The 17,796-nt window shown below is 42.1% G+C and overlaps 1 protein-coding gene across 1 annotated transcript in view; it reads right to left on the reverse strand.

The window, feature by feature from the left end:
- zfhx3b (zinc finger homeobox 3b) overlaps positions 1 to 17,796 on the reverse strand; it is a 328,353-nt gene that overhangs the window by 157,759 nt on the left and 152,798 nt on the right. Inside the window, exon 5 of the mRNA XM_019270499.2 lies at positions 11,108 to 11,180. The gene's annotated coding sequence lies outside the window, so the exon portion shown is untranslated. The remainder of the gene's footprint in view (positions 1 to 11,107; positions 11,181 to 17,796) is intronic.

A 17,796-nucleotide genomic window follows, 5' to 3' on the forward strand; every position in this document is an offset into this window, starting at 1 on the left:
CCACTGCCATACAGCACATTGCACACACCCACCCTTTAGGCCAGCCCGCTGGCTAAAGCCTTCCCAGACTGGACTTGAGTGGCCGAGCAATGGACCAGAGGAGGGAGAAAGGTTCCCATGCCACTGGTGCTGGAACTGGCGCGCCACCCGGAGGTATTTATAGCAGACCAGCACTAAAGGGCCGGGAGAGAGGGCATGCTTGTTTTCCTTTCCATTCCCCAGGCACTTTCACCAGGCCTCACATGTGGGTGTTAAATATATACCCAAATACTGGGAGCAACATTGTGGGGGCAGAGAATAGGAGGCAGTGGGCTCCCTTGGAATGGGAGTAGGTTGGGGGGAGGGTGGAGGGGGAGGCAGCGAGAGATGGAGAGTAAAAAAAAGGGAACAGGAGAGTGAAGTCTGGGGTAATCTGGATGCAGACTTGAGCTGTGTGTTGCAGAGGACGTAGAAAGAAAGAAAGAAAGAAAGAAAGAAAGAAAGAAAGAAAGAAAGGTATACTTCCCAAGCTTGAAGGGGCCTCAGAAAGTGAAGCAGGCTCAGTGCCAGCTACAGGACCCAGACAAGGATCAGAGGTTAGGGTCGAGATGAACCCAGTTTATCTAGAGACTCCAAAGTGGAGAGGCAGGGGAAAGTCCAGACAAAACAAGGAGGCATATGCAGGGAGTAGTGGAGCAGTCCTGTTGTTGTGGCCTCCTTAACATCAAATGATATCTGAATCCAAGAACCAGCCCTCTCTCCAGCTGCTTCCTCTATATAGTCTGTGATGTATGTCTCTCTCCCGCTCTCTGCATGGGAATTCCAGAGTGACATTATTACTATGATGAAAACAGACCCTATAAATACTGAGCACTATGATGAATATAACAGCGATTATGGGGGCAGCGATAATTAGATCAGGAAAGAAAGAGAGACTCATTGAAGTTTGCTCTGTTTTTGTGTTTGGGAATTCCTTTCAACCGTGTGTCTTAATGTATGAAGAATTACAGAGGCAACTGTAGTGTGGTAATCATCAGGGTCTCTAGGAGGGCCTCCTGGGGCCTCTTCAGTGATCCTCTCTCCTGTTTCAGCTCTCTGCTCCCTCTCACATCTCTGTAAAAGCCACCCTGCTGTCTGTTTTTTTAATGATGGTTTGGCCAACAAACAATTAATAAGCTGCCCCACAGATGCCTGTTAAAAATGAAATAGCAGGAAACTATGGAGTGCTCCCCAATGGGACTATCCAGCACCTTCTGCTATCTTTCCATCCAGTTTTGTTCGGCAGGTTTTACCCTCGTCAGCAGCTCTCTAACCCACCCAGGTCCAGCTTAGATCTTTAAGTCCTAAGACTACAGCTTTAACAACACCCTGACCTGAGCCCCTGTCCAAATCCCAACTGTACAGCAGCCATTCCACTAGCTGATTGCGTCAGAAAGATTCCACAGCCATGGCCTCTGTTTTTTCATACTTGTGGGAAAATAGCAGTTCATGTTTCCTTGGATGCTTCACACATTCCTCACCCTGTCTTCACATTGCGGGGCCCCAGAGACTGGGTAGGGCCAAAGCCACTCAAGAGGAGGTGCTTGGCAGATAAGAGGTGTGGCTAAATGAAAAAGGAAGGCAATTTTTTATTGTTTATTTAGGAGTGAGTTGCTAGGCGATGTGAACTCAAAAAGGCACTAATTACATTTCCCTGAGTTTGATGAGTATAACAGAACTTGGACAGAAACTTTCCAGCTCATTTAACCTCTCAGAACACAGCTGGGAATTATAGATAACAGAACATCTGGAAGTCACAAAAATACTTCTCTAGCGTCTAATCCAAACTAATTCAAAAGTCACCACATCCTGCAATGAACGACATCCCAAAGCTAACTCAGTGACAGCTCCAATATTTCAAATTTTGTTGTAAAAAAAAAAAAAAAAAAAGTAGCCATGTCTGAATGGCATTCTAACTATTTGGGCAAAAGTTCAGACATTCTTGATCGTACAGCATCCTTTGTTCAAATTTCATCATTCGACTGAAATGGAGGTCATGGAAAAGTACCTAAAATCCTTACACAAACTCACACATATATTTTGCACTTCACAGTAATATTTTGTGCTACATACGTTCACATATTCCACTATTCTTCAACATACAGGACATGATGGATGTTCCAACATATGAACAACACAAGTATTTCAAACACTACATCTACTAGATTCATGTAATGCAGCTGCAACACACAGCAGAGAGCAAGAGAGGGAGAGAGAGAGAGAGAGAGAGAGGGGGGGAGAGAGGGAGAGATACACAAACAGAGCTTACTCCACTTGGCCACATTCAAGTTTGGTCTCATCCCAAATTCCTGACCTCAAAATTTCAAGACAAAGGTAGTTAGTCTTGATTTATGCATGCTTCAGCTTAGGATGAAGAGAGCAGGACACAGTAGCAAAGCAATTAATTTTGATGCTGAAAACATTATTAATGGTAATGTTTAAAACATCAAAGCACTGTCTGACAGAGACACAGCATCTCCACTCTGACAGGATGGAACAGATGAGCTCACTTGAGTCAGTCAAGGTGAGGCACAGGGGAAAATGTAATTTGTCTCTGCATTGATTTTCATTGAGATTTCCTGGAGAAGCTGTAGTTCAGAGCAGGTTAAACTCTAAACTCTACTTAATGTCTGTGGTGTGGCGCTGCCCACCACTGACTTGTGTATCTGTTTACATGCCACAAATGCATCATGCCTTGGATTTGTTAAATGAAAATTATAGTATATAGTCATCATGGGGCAATTAGGAGGAGCCAGCAGTTTCTCTTCAGGCCAGAGGACTGAATTCAACCATTCAGTACCAGCTGGGACAAGGGAGACAGGGGACAACAGAGGACACACCATCAGCTGGAGCACATGAAGTGAAGAACCCCCTCCTCTATGTGTGTGGACTCCTCACTGTAGCTTTGGGCAAAGGGATAAAGCTTCTCCCACTCCCACATGTTCATTTACCCCCCACCATCACACCAATTGAACCAGGGAGTCTGGGGGGAGCCACATTGATATTCACTACACATCTCCATCCCCCAGCCACAACCATCCCCACTGGTAACATTATTTCATTACATATATTATGCATTCAGCATAAGGGAGTTGGTGAATGTGCAGTGTGCAGATGTGTGTGTGGGTGTGGGCGAGCTCAGATGTTTCCTTCTATGTATACATGGTTGTGACAAGACTGTTGTAAAGAGTTTTAAAGAGGGTGTAAAAAGATATAACGCCTCAGGGGTCCAGTGTTAATGGTACTTAGTTTACTTTGCGAGAGAGAAGACAAAATATTTATTTCGTACTGCTTTGTGTCAACATTATAAAAAGAGATTTTGCAATTTTCACAGTGTAGAGGGACAAAGTTTCCTGCAGAGTTTTGCATGAATTTCTCAGTTCATTTGAGTGTCTGTGCGTCCACGTGTGAATGTGCCTCATGCAGAGGAGGAGATAAAGAGATACACAGAGAGAAAAATAGAGAAAAACAGACCAGAAAGAGATGAAGATAGGCATAGACAGACAGATCTTTCATATGGCCCGCTGCTCTTTGGGCCCTGGTCCAGATGTCACCAGAACAGTTTTTATTTGTTAATGTCTTGTTTCAAAAGCCCTCTTAAAAGCGCCTGCTGCCTTTGCCTCAAGTCTTTAAGTGGCTCCACACAAGACACTCTTGTCTGATCTGAACTGGAATCAATTTGGAAAAGAAACCATTTCACCTCTGATTAAGCACTGCTCTGTCTTTGCTGTGGCATGCTGACCTTTCCAGAGGTCTGTCTTGTGCTGCTAGGAGAGGCCAGCCAGATGATGTGCTGGGCTAATTAGACTGATTGACGTCAGAATGCCAGGCCTGAGAGTGGCTTGTATTTGAACCCTCAGCCATTTCTCAGGACTCACAACCCTATCTCTGTCAGGGTCCTTTAGAGTCTCACAACTCAGATTCAATGCCTAACTTCATTTTAACATACATTACCCACAGTATGTCTTTGCAAATACCCCATCATCGTGCATCAAGCTTTGCTTTGCGCATCAAACGTAAAACATTCAGAACTTTTGAGAATCAAACCACTCATACATGTCATACACAAGCCAGTAAGGCCCTAGACAGCCATTTTGCCAAATTCTATCGTGGTGCCTTTGAAATGGCTGAATCTACGGCGACACGTCTTTGTGTGATCCGCATGATTGCCACATTCAGTCCATCAATTTCTTCATCTCTCACCCTTTGCTATGGTCATCACAATGCTCAACATCTGTGCGTATCATGGGCTTGTGTAATATATAAAAGATGGACGTCTCTGGAGCTATAAAATGTTGCAAACCCAGAATGCTTTGAGAAGAGAGTTCAGAGGGAAGGAGGCCACCAGAGATCAGCCCTCGGTCCAAATTCCAAGCACATTCCCTTATACACCCAGAGAAATGTTGCCTAAACAGAGTCCTGGTAGAGAGAAACCTCACCTCCAGTTCAAGCGGATTCCTCTGCCCTTTTATTTGCTCTCGTTTGGCTGCAGGGGGAACGTGCTCCACTCTGACCTGGGGGCACTCATCCAATCAGCTCGCTATCTGCTGCAAGAGCCTCCATAATAGTGACATTTTTCCACCTCGTCAATAAAGTGGTGAAAGCCACCCTCCACCCGCTACTTGACCATTTAACTTCTTCCTGAAAAGGCCCTTTCTTTCTGTCTGTCTCTGTGTCTGGCTGAAATCAATAAAAGCAGAGCAGGGGAAGAGGCCAATCTAGCGGCTGCATTAACTGGTGGTCTCAACTGCTGTACAAAGAGGATGGCTGGCAGAGAAAAGGATACAGGAGCGCTGGCAGCTCGACCCGTTTTCATTCATACAGCAGTGGGAGAAACCTGCTTCTTGTCCACAACTCTGTTGTCATCCAGAGAGGATACAACATGTGTACATCATCTTGTATCCGTGTATGACTGACTCGTGTATCCTAAGAACAATAAAGTCAAAACAAAAACGTCTCTATGTATACACACTGAACAACGTCAATCACATGCAACAATCGTGACATATACATTAACAGATGTAAACTGTCTAGTCCCTAATGATGATTGCTTGCCATGACTCATTTAACAGCTGCATTCACACATCACCGCATGTCTGCAGTGATTGACATAATGGCATCAGAGTGAGAACAAAATGTCTTCCAATAAAGGAGCAGGAGGGAGAAAATGAGAGAGATGGGTTACATCTATGCCCATGCTGAAATGAGTGCAGTGCTTTGTTTGGCTATGCTGTCTGAGCTGAAATTGATTACTGTGAGAAGCATGCACCAAAGAGCCCCTGCATTCAGATGAAATAAATAACACACTCTCTTAGAGATGGCAGGGTGTGTGGAAGAAGGAACAGAAGGTGAAAAATAGGATCGGGGAGGAGGGAGGAAACAAAGACGGATGAGGTCAAAATGAATTTACAAGGGGGAAAAAAGCAGAGATAAAAAAGAAGGAAATAGCTAAAGGTGGGATACTGAATGGCATGTCTTCAGTCTAGCACAGCACTAAAGGGAGACAGTCTGGAAGACATCTGGAGTAGTGGAGGATCACAGCCACACACCACTCCCCAACCACAGACAACATGATGAGGGATTAAACTTCATTACAACATGTTATGGTAATGAATGGGCTGCGGCCACTTCTGGATGTGTTAGAGTAATTACCACTCTCCAGTGTATGTGTGAGTGACACTTCCTACATGTGTTTACGAAGCCATGTGTCTGTGTATGAATGTGTGTGGACATGTGTGCTGATCATTTTGCTGGGACTCCAGGTTTAGTGAACTGGATGAGGCCAACGAAAATTCAGGAGTTGCTTCCCACCATGCGCCAAGCAGAAGCAACTGCTGCAGCTAATTAAATGAATGCACTACTTAGACGGCTACTGTCATATGTATCATCTCCCATAATTAGCTTAACACGGTTCTTTAATAGAAGATGGGCTGGTGCAGGCCCAGACTTTGTGGTTTGAGCCAGTGTCTGGGCATCTGGGTCTAGGGTAGGTGCCAAAAAGGGAGGGGGACAGACAAAGCCACACACCCCAGAGGGGTGAGGTTGTCTCTAGGTCACAGAGGCTGCCTGGCCTTATGGCTGACAGATGTTAGTCTGATTCAACAAGCATTGGGATTCTGGAAAAAGTTACACCACACTGCGCTCCACACTGCAATTATCTTCTCTGTGCAAAGAAACATCTCGTACATCATCACTCAACAAGACATAAGCAAAAGCTCCTCCCAGGATTACAAAGCCTTTGATAAACCGTGCCACTTGAATCTGCTACCTTTGTTGTACTGCATTAAAGTGTTCCAATATTTGCGTTAGCTGGCCTGTCAGTAGCATTCCCAGTGTGTTTTTTCACTGTAGACAGAGCACAGCAGCCTGCTGTGGTTGGTGTGCTCCTACTAATGTTGCTAATGATTCCCACAATGGAGTAACACAGACTGCAGGGGAGTCCCTTCGTTTACGTTGAGCTTCAAAATGAGAGAGTCCAGAGGGAGGCAAGGATGAGAGCCAGGGGGAAGTCCTGTCCCCTGACTGCTCCCTGTTCCCTCGTGACAGTACAGCAGGGACTGCTATGAATAGTTCTTCCTCTGCACATTGCCAGCCTATGAGCTTCCCTACATTTGCACCTGCTGAAATCTGTGGTGTGTATATGTGTTGGTATGTGTTTGTGAAACAGCGGCAAGGTTTCTGAGGTGACACATTTCCCACAGTGAGCATGTGGACAGGCAAGCACCAGGGCGGCATTAAGGAGAAAGAGTGTTTTCCCGCTAAGATCGGGGAGAAAGGCGACATGAAATGACAGTGGATCATTAGACTGGGATTGCCTGCAGCTCGCTAATTTATGCAAATTAATTTCTTGGCTGATGTAAAAGGAGAGGAAGCGGGTGCCACCGCTTGGCAAGCAGTCAACGTCAAGCAGCGAAAAGGTTAAACTGCTGCACTCAGCTTTGGTGGTCTGGAAAGTTTAACAGCGTAAGTCAGGGAGGGCTGTGGTATACCAAGCAACAATGACAAAGAAACGCAGACTATGCCAGCCCTCTTCCTGGCAAGGCGGGTAGAGAGACAGCCAATCAGGTTTGTGCGGGCTTTCTCGTAGGCGAATGGCATGGCATGCTGGCCCTCTCGTCGCCCCGCCTCCCCTCCCCACTGCACTGCAGCTGCCCAGAATGATTTTATAAACATTTTGCCAGTGGATCAATACCTGTATTGATCAACCATTGTGAGAGTGATCCGTCTAAAACCCAGAGCAGCCTAGAGCTCAGAGATGGGAGGAGCGAAAGAGAGAGGCTGCAGAGAGGATGGAGAAAGAGAGAGAGTCTGCAGCCACAGTGAAAGGGAGAAGAGGTACAAGGGAAGAGAGGCGAATCTGAGAGAGAAGCAGACGCAGAGCTGAAGGCAGGTGGTGAGGCAGGTTTCGGACAACGCTGCCAGGCCATTGGGATTGGGGAGAAACCCATGGTAATTGCTTTCTCATTAAGGGAGGGAGGGTGAGGGCGACTAACGACTATTGCTTTAAGTATGCGGGTAAGTGACAGACGGCGAAAGAGTGCGAAGAAATGTTTATGTGTGCAACAAAGGGGGTGATTCCCACACCTAAGGTTGCTCATGCCTGCACTAGTTTGGCCTGCTATGTAGCACTGTCAGGTACAATGTTGCATGTGCTGAAGTGTGCATGATTGCATGAGGTTCAAAGGGTTTGAGTGTATAGGGAGGTAGGGGGAGCGGATGTTAGATGTTCTGCATGGAAAAAAAAACAATTATCCTGCTTCATTTATGACTGATTGTATTTTTTATCTTTTATGTTTTGTGTAGAAAAGAACTCAACGGAAGTATCTGGACTATCGAAAATGTGCAGGTTGCATGGGACAGAGAAGGCCCAGCACATACTGCTGCCACTTCTGAGTTCAGCTGCCACAGTAAAACCAAATCTGGAAATTCCTGAGAAAATCAACGGCCCGAATGGAATAGCCTGCATCCTGGATACAAATAGTCATGAAGGAAGTAAACTCATTTCAAACTCAGAGATGAAAATGGCTGCAAGACCATAAACTGTGGCAAATAACAGATTACTGTCAGTTTGAACTGGTGTGGATAAAGCTGGCTTTGGGATGTTGGGTTTTTTTTGGACATTTTTTCAAAATTCATTGGAATGGATTTAATCATTATTATTTTTTGAATTTTGTTGGAATTCTCCTGAACAATCAACAGCAATGAATGCTTGATTCAAGGCCTGAAGCTGAGCTCCTCTGGAGGGGGAGGAGTCAAAAGGCTTTTGGGATCATCCCCCCCAATGCTAAAGGGAAATCAAGTTTCTATTGATTGATTTTAAATGTGACTTGCTTGTGCATAATTGTGGATTTGAGGGTTGGTCCTCTAAACTGTGGGCAAAGACCTTATGAACTCACTTTGCACAGGAGCCATGATGTGGGAACAATCAAAGGCCTATACTCATGTACACTCCTCTGTGAACATGCAGTTGAATTAAAGGAAGAATATTCTTTACCGAGGGGAAGAAGCAAATACATACAGTTTTGTGAAAAAGCTGCTAAACAAATTAAACATTATTGTGCAACAAAAAAGGCAAAGTGTGTGGCAGTATATATCCTTGGCTGTGTCCCACTACCACTATACATACTAATACAATACGAATGTACTGTGTATGTTCACTGTTTTGACAGTTGCTACAAGAAATGAATGACAGGAAATGATACAAGATGGTCGCCAACACACTTAAATTAAACTGTGATTTTGTTATTTTCAAATCAGGAGCAAAACCAAATGTTTATCAAAGATAATGTATTGATTTATTTATTTTTTTTGTGTCGTCCTGTGTTCTGAATTGTCTCTAAAGCTGTCTCACCACCATCCACACACCACACTCAAGCAAATCAGGTAAACTCAGAATGAATCATGTATCATCATGTATGAGTGTTTTCTCTTTTAGTGTATTTGATAATTTCCAGTGAAAATAGACTATGCTTATTCAAAAGTCAATATAGATTAATATAGATTGCAGAACTATGACACAGCATATACATATATATACAGTACATATGTATATATATGTGTGTGTGTGTGTGTGTGTGTGTGTGTGTATGTGTGAAGTAATGGTAACCACAGAGATGCAATTTGTGTTTAAGTGAAGAGAGGATGGTAAACATCACAGTACAAGTGTGATTGCATCAAAGCAAACACTCATTTTTCGTACTGTCACTAACTGATAAACTTCACTGAGATTCTCATTTGAAGAAGGCTTTTTTCCAGCTCAACAATGTTAAGAGAAAAACATGAGAAAATCCAGTGGTCTCAGGTCTGACATCTGATCCATATTAATGAAACCTTGATCAGATGTGGACTAATATTAACAAATGTTCCCGTAATATGTGATCATCAACGCACTCAAATATAGGTAAAATGCAATGTTATTGAGCTACCCAAAGTATTATATTTATTAAAGAGAAATCTTTGTACTAACTATTTGGGTGGAATTTGTAGCACACAGTTAATTGGCTAAAAATCTATGAAAGGACAGGCTATAAAAATGGCTGTCTGTGACATTGTAATCTAGTGCTGATAAAAGAAAACCAGTAACACTACAAATAATACTTAATAACTGTGATTTAACTACAATAAGTACTCTGTGTCTAAAATCAATTTGTTTCATAAATGAAGTACTGCTAAATTCAAGCCAATGACTCGCATAGTAAAATAGTTAAATATGACTGCCAGTCTTCTCAGTTGGTATACTGACATCTTGAATTGAGTGTGTGTCCATTATGGATACTAAATTCCCAGATACAGATGATTTAACAAGTGGTTGGGCTCTATGATGTTTTCTTTTTTGTGTATTATTTACGACTACTATATGTGGTCAATACATTAAAAGATACAGAGAAACAGACCAAAGGGCTGCATAGTTTTAAACACAAATACTACATTTTTGATGTTTTTATTTAACAAATATCAGTGCCTCACTATTGTCTACATCAGTTTAATTTCAAGGTGATAAACACTTAAGTGCTATCACCTAACACAAAGATTTCATTCATGCGCTATCAAAGCAGCACTCAGACACTGAATCATTTCCTTGTTCCCTTTCATCCTTTTTGTTTGATTCCTACTCTCAAAAACAAACCCTTGGATGAGTGCCAAACCATAAATTAGGATCTTCATTAGACACATCAAATCTAAATTACTTTTCAATTAACAGGCCAGTCAACCTGAACTAATCAACCAATTAGGCTGTGTGTGTTCACAGAAAAACTAACAAAAGCGCATGAGTCCCCTGGGAAAGCAGTAAAACACAAGAGTGACAGTGCAAATGAGAAGCTACTGGTTTAGGAGAGAAAGGGGGGATCAGAAAGTGGCAGAGGATACAAGTGACACTGAGATCACATCACTATTCACCCCTGTCATTTTTTTTGTGAAATGAAACTTCAAGTTCTAAGATATAATTAAAGAGGGAAGGAGCAGATTTTTAATGAAAGGGAAAAATCAAAAAGAATTTATACGAGCTTTCATCACTTTACATTGTTTAATGGGTATGCTGGTTTCAGGCTAATGTTTTTGGCCAACATATTTATGCTAATGGTTTTTGACTGAATATTGCAAATTATTCCTGTGGCTAGCTTATATTGTGTTAAAACATCGACTGGCACTGTTACAAACAAACATAAACTGCTTCTAAACCCCAAGACTTCATTTGTATCAAAGCAGATAACACAATACTTTTTTTTTTTTTTTAGGATTTTTATGATATGAAACAAAATAAATGTTTTATATTTTTATACAGTATATTATTTTTTATGAAGATCAGACAGAATATGGTGGTGTGCAGTGACTGTGCTGCCCGAGTCTCTTTGTGCGGGACACAGTTTCACATTTACCAACTCTGTATGAAGACTCATTGGAAACGCAGTCACATGTTTGAATGTTTGAAAAGTAATATTCAGAAAGTAGAAAGATATTGTTGAATTCCCTCTGTCATTCATATGCAGTTCTTGCCACTCATCTTTGGTGAGTACTGTGGCACAGTGAAAAGCTTTGTGATGCCCCATTCAGTGTGGTAGGGCTGCTGGGACGTCTGTGTTGAACATACCTTTTGGCCACAGGAGATCTGATAGGCAGCACGGGCTGTTCAAGTGTCTTCTTCACACACGACAGAATGCAAGCTAAGAAGGAAACAAAAACAAATACATGACATACACACACTTACATAGACCTGTACACATACTACATACAGAGAAAAGCCTAGAATGTTTAGGCTGATAATGACATTGACATTGAGTTTTAAAAAGTCTATATATCAGTCTATTTTTTTCCGTAAACATACACAAGGAAATCTTGATATGGATCTCTTGGATGTGTTTTTTTGTTATTGTGACCAAGATACATACTGAGCAGGACATTTTCACCCCTTCCAGCCCTCATATCTAAAGGTCTGAGATCTGATGGTGCTCCAGTACAGGCCAAAGGGGGTTGTAAAGAGGAGAACACCATTATTGTACTAGTAAATGTCAGAACAACCCCATCTAATTGTGCCATTATTAATTCATGTTTATTAATGCAGTGATGTATGATGGCTCTACAGACAGACTGAGCTTGTCTGCGCCTGTCATGTATGGCTTATTCTTTGCTGGTGAGGGCTGCAGGGAGTGTGTGGTGGGTGTGGGGCATATGGTGCATGTAGTGACAGTGCCAAGTGGTGTGTGACTTTAACATGAAGGCAGAGGGGGTGAGGGAGTTGACTGATGGTGCTGGTGTCTTCTGCTGGCCTAGTGCCAGGGCCCCTGGTCCCTAGCGGCCCAGCCCCTCACTACCCCAGAGCCTCTGGGCAAGTACCACAGTTATTGTTTTCCCTGCCAAGCAATTAGAGGCACTTAAGATTTATTTAGTCATGCTCTAATGTGTGGTAATTAGCTTGGGGCCCAAACAAGCCCCTCCAACCCATCACCTAGTCGCTCACATCAGAGCAATGCATCAGCAGGAGACAGTGAGGGAATGTGAGAGAAGAAGCAGGAGGTACAGAGGGTGGGATCGTGGGGGGTGGAGCAGAGCTAGAAGGATTACAAGAGCACCAGCCCAGCTCTTTGGATCAGCACTTTTTAAGAGATCTTTAGGGGCCTGTTGGCTGAACGCATAGTAGGAGGAAAGGGCAAATACAGCCCAGTTACACTTTTATAGAATGCTTTGTGGAAAAACACCCCTGACACACACCTCGGCCTGGCAGCTCAGTTTGTCATATGGCCCAGGGGGCCTTGCTGGTCTATCACATGACCACTGTAATGACCTTAAAGGGCAGTCTCCTCAACAAGCTCAGGCCACTCCTACTGGCTGGACTGCTCTTTGGGAAATGCAGTTTGGGTCACTGGATAATGTGTGATGCATTTGGCCCTTAGGCTGGAATAATAATAAAAATAAATAAATAACGTAAAGTAGAAACCAGGCCAAAGACATTATGCAAAATCTGCCAAGCAAGATAAAACAAAAGAAAGAAATGCCAGATAAATGCTAGTTATTGGTCTATAAAGTTTGGGGAATTTACATAATATAACACAAAATGTGAATGTGCAAATTATGTTATATATTAAAAAAAATTGTAAGTGTCACGGGCACCACTAATAAGAGACAGGGTTTGTGTGATTGGTGCAATGTGAATTGCTTTGGTTACATGATTATATGCATCCTCTTGGCTCTATGGTAGATGTCACTTTTTGTTTTTTTATTGTATTGGTCCCTAGTACATTCACAGACAAGCAAGTGGTGATTTAACCATTGTGGCCAAAGCATGAATTAAATATTACATTCAATGAACAATACTAGGCTACCACAGAACACTGATGAAAAAAAAAATTAATGTCAGCATAGATTCATCCACTCCACTTTAGCAACATCACCCCACATTTCCATCGAAGCACGCACAGAATAAAGCACATCTGCACCTTTTGAATAATAATATGTGGAGGCTTGAGAATTGAGAAGAATCAATGCATGGTGTGTTATAACTTACAGTATGTACTTGTACTACTACAAGAGATTTTTTTTTCGTATTTAATATTTTAAAACGCTCACAAAGTGCAGAGAATACAACAGAAGCTCACATGCGAGAAGATGAAGGTCAAAGGCAGGTTCAACTGCATATACATCTTATACATATGCATAAACAAAACCCATCAATCTTTGCTGGTTGGAGGGGGTGGGTGAGATTTGACTACATATTAACAACAGCATGAGGGAAACTATACAGCACAGGCCTTTGATCATAGAAAACAGCAAGAAACTGCTGATACAAGACATCAAACTAACCATTTTTGTGTTTAGTGTTTTGTTGACTGGTAGATGCATTCTAATCATTGCAGAACTGGGCCTCTTCGTAGAGCTCTCATCGAAAATTGCTATGCAGTCTAGAAGGGTGGTGCTATAAATGAAATATCACTTTCCATTTTATCTCCAGGGGCAGCGGGATGCTCCGAACCAATCAGAACCTCACTAGCCAACCCTTGACCTTTTTCATCTCAATATGACTACCATTATCTTGCAGAAAATTAGAAGCGTCTCGCTATTGTTCAATAGCGACATGGGGTGGAGGTTATTTAAAGATAAATGCTCTGGTGTTCATGATCCATGTGGCAATCACATACCACCAACACGGAGCAGAGGAAAAAACATGTCTGCTAAAGCCGTGTGGCTGCATGAGTGCACATGCGCACATAAGAGACTATGTGTAAATAGATTCATGTTGATTGTTTTGTTGCTGATGTAGCTCTGCGTCTGCCTAGTAAACCTGTCTGTCGGCGTTGGGCAAGCAGGTTTCAGTTGACGCTTTTGTATTATTATGTGAGTACTAAAATGAACAGCTTTAATGCACAATTTACAGCATAAATTTGGAAAGAGAACCCAGATGATTATACAGCCTTGATTTCAATGGTCTCCATAGGCAACTGGATCGGTACTGCCTGTCTTATAAAAATGAGTAGTGAGAGGGATAATATAATCCTGGTAACAAAGCCATTTGGTGACGAATGTGAACAGAGCTGATGTTGGACTGAAATTACATAACAACATGATGCTGTGGGTGTGAAAACTAGCAAAACATCCGTCGCACAGAGGCAAACAGGCAGTAGGTATGAGTCACACACACATTTCTAAAAGATGTATACTGGGCACACTCCTCCATTTAAGAAACTATTTTTTCACAGCAATGTGTTAAAGTACACAGATGTTCCTTTCAGACAGCAGATTTTCTAGATTTCTATCCATAGAAATATCCATAGAAAGTCTGTCATAGAGGGAGAATCCTCATACAGCTGCTGTGCAATCAAAACCAAACATGTTCCATTACTACTATAAAGCCTGTTAGCTTGAGACCTAGCACCGCTCATCTGCTTCCCGATGTTCCCAAATATGTTTCCCTTACTGTTTAATATAAATTGAAAAATCTAAATTTGATTTTAGAAAAGTGAATTGGAAATCGTTGTGAAAATGTACCCATAATAATTACAGTCAAGTTCAAACTATTGCATCCAGTTTTTATTAAGCAGATCCCTCCCAAAATAATTTACTTACTGGTTGAATATGAGCATGAAATGGTGAAATTATTGAAACACAAGCTTCACAGACACCATGTTTGTAGAACCCAGAGATGGTTATAAAAAATGTTCAGGGGAAAAAGCTGGAAAACAAAGGGATTTAAAACATGCTACTACTTCATACTATGTTTCATTTTTATAAAATCACTCTAAAAATGTAAACCACCCAAAATGCTACCACTTTTTAAGATACTTTTTAAAGATTTTTGTAGAGTATTAAGTGAACTGAACTTAAAAATAAATAAATAAATAAAATAAAAGCATAATAACCATTATGTTAAATGTGCACTGTTGAAACTGACCATGAATTTGCAGCAGGTCTGGTGGAGGACTTGCACATGCTTTTCTGAATGTCATAAAACAGCAGGAAATCGGCAGTTCTATCCAACATATGTCAATAGCAAGATAGGCGTCCTAAATAAATGAATATATTAATATTTTTGTTCATTTTTTACTCCCAACATTAGTTTGTATCTATTATGATGCATGCATAATGTTACAGAGGGTCACTGGCTAGTTCTACTTTAAATGTTATATTTCCATGATTGGTTCATTCTCTCCATTTCCTGTTCATTGTGTGCGAGCAAACTCCATTGTCTGTGGGTAGATTCTGTTCGGCCCTCAGAGGGGCCATCCCCAGGGAGCACTGCATCTTTTATTAATCAGGGGCGCTGCGCCACAGCCCCGCTTATCTAATTTAGCAGCCCGCCTCAAATACAACTATGTTGGGCTTGGTGCGGAAAGAAGGGACAGGGGTGTGGGGGTGCAGTTGGGCGTAGATAGGATGGGGGTTGGGGTTCTTGCTTCGGTTTTTCCATATTGTGGGTGATGCAGGGGGGTCGTGAGGGAGTGGGGGGGACAGAGGGGAGGCAGCGACTTATCAGACACCTCGTCACCAAGTTTTAGGACTGAATCACAATACAGCAAATTACCTTCTGCTGACAAGAAAAAATGAGCATGGCCCCCATATGAAAAAAATAGGATTGTCAGGAAGAGGTGACACATTGATTGCTTAGTATGCGCATCCAGAAGGCTGGGGTTCAGAGGCGTCCTCCCTATATATATGTAGAAGAGGTGCAGCAGTGCACAGCACAGCCATGAGGGGGAATGAGAAATTGAAATGCCATGTTAGATTGGAGCCCCTTCCTCAAGCCAATCTCTCTGGTCTAGCTTCGTCTAGCCCATGGTAGACCGCCATATCATAGAACAGCCATGTGTGTTGTGGTGAACATAGCTATGTACTAGCCTAGTCTATCTACCGTCATGATCAAATTCTTACTGCATGACTAGGTGTGGCCAGAGAATTCATGACAGCATTATGAAGATAGCTATAAAAATTTGACTTTAACTTGAACTTTTATTGTGCGTTTTGTCTCTTTTTTTGGCAACAAATTACACTGCAAGGTACATTATGGCCACCTACTATGCTGGAGTATAAAGTGGGAAAATTAAAATGATTTGTACTACGCTGGATCATTTAGATATTATCATCTGTGTATTATTAACACAGTATCAATATTTAATTTTTAAAAATCATAATTATTGTCAATATCGATATATACCTTACTATGTACCAAACACTACTAAGGAGAAGATAGTATGGCGTTCACTAATAGCACAGTGTGCAATTTAAACATGGAATATCAGGACAGGATAATTCAAACAAAATACTTGAGCGTAACCTGGTCTCTAGGTGTTTTATACTCCTTTTCTGGTCATCCCTCCTCCCCCTTCTCTCTCATCTGTGTCATAGCTCAGATGAATCAGTGTCACCGGTGTTGAGAGCACTTACTGTCAACCCTGGCGCCCTGGGCTACAGCACTGATGGACACAAACTATAAAATATCAGCCCCCTGGGGAGACATCGCTCAAGCACTGCCCCACAGCCCCGAGGGGGTGTGATCTGGTCAGTGTGTATGTGTTTGTGTATGTGTTTGTTTGAGTGTGTTGAGGGAGCAATAGGCCAATGGGTTTGTCTGTGTATCAGTTGTGATCCAGTAAGCATGGTCTAGTATGAGCAATCATGGACAGTTTCCACCCTATTTGCATGAGAAAGAGGTAAAAGTGAAGCTCTTAACACAGTAGAATGTATTTTGCATCTTTGCACATAACAAATTCTTGTTCTATATGTTTGCCGTTACATAGACTGCTTGAGAGGGACGGAAACATTTAATTACTGTGATACTGAATGTTTTTATTTCTGTCACAACAATGACCCTCCTCTGATACTTCGAAGCCCCTAAACCAAATTCCATAACTCTGTGTATAAGCTCAGCCCCCCTGACAAAAACTACAAGCAGCCAACTGTATGGGAAAACCACAAATGAATCAATCAATAAAATCAATGGCTCTGTCTGAGGACATGTCCCGCATCAGCTGATAAGTGGTATAACCTCCCCCTCCTGCTCTTGTCAGGCGCAGGGAGGGTATGAAGAGTCTGCACGGTTAGAATTGGAAGAGGGAGAGGAAGCAAATCAGAAGGAGAAGGAGAGAAGAAGCTTTTTAGCCCTCTGATGCCCCCCCCCATTGGTCACTGGGCTGCTATTCCCTTCTTTCAATTCTGCAAGGTCAAAGATTCTGCGTGTTTGTCTCTATGCCCAAGTACGTATACAACAGCACTTATGTAAAATATAACGGACACACCACAGGTGCACACTCTTCTTCTCATAGAATAAATATTCTAAGAATAAAAACACCAATTTGCACAGATTTGTCTTTTAACATGCCATTACCATATCTTCAAATATTGACTATTCATTTACACTGTCTGCAGTCTGTTGCTGCATGATTCACCTAATGCAAGTATATTAACAAGGCCCCTTTGAGATTCAAGGACAAAGGCATTAAGAGGAGAAAGAGGGAAAGTATAGAGCAATGTATTGTTGCCCTATGGCAATGGGACACATGGTGAAGCTTGTGTTGCATTGTGTTGTCATACATTAATACATTACTCTGTTAGTGGTGAAGCTAAAGGACGTCTTGAGTGGCTTGGAGGAACAGATTCATGCAAATAGATACAATCAAAAGGAAGAAAATCACAGATTGCTGTTTGTCTCTGGTGTTTTTTTCTTCCTTCTCTTTCTCAGCTCAATGCCATAATGGATGAGGCCTAACACAAGAATCGCATGATCAAAAACAGTTATTCTTAGTTCTTGGCAGGTAAATGACAGAAGACAACAAAGTCCTCTCTGTTTGATCA

This window comes from Larimichthys crocea, chromosome VIII, assembly GCF_000972845.2.
Source record: "Larimichthys crocea isolate SSNF chromosome VIII, L_crocea_2.0, whole genome shotgun sequence".
In the NCBI taxonomy this organism is placed as follows: Eukaryota; Metazoa; Chordata; class Actinopteri; family Sciaenidae; genus Larimichthys; species Larimichthys crocea.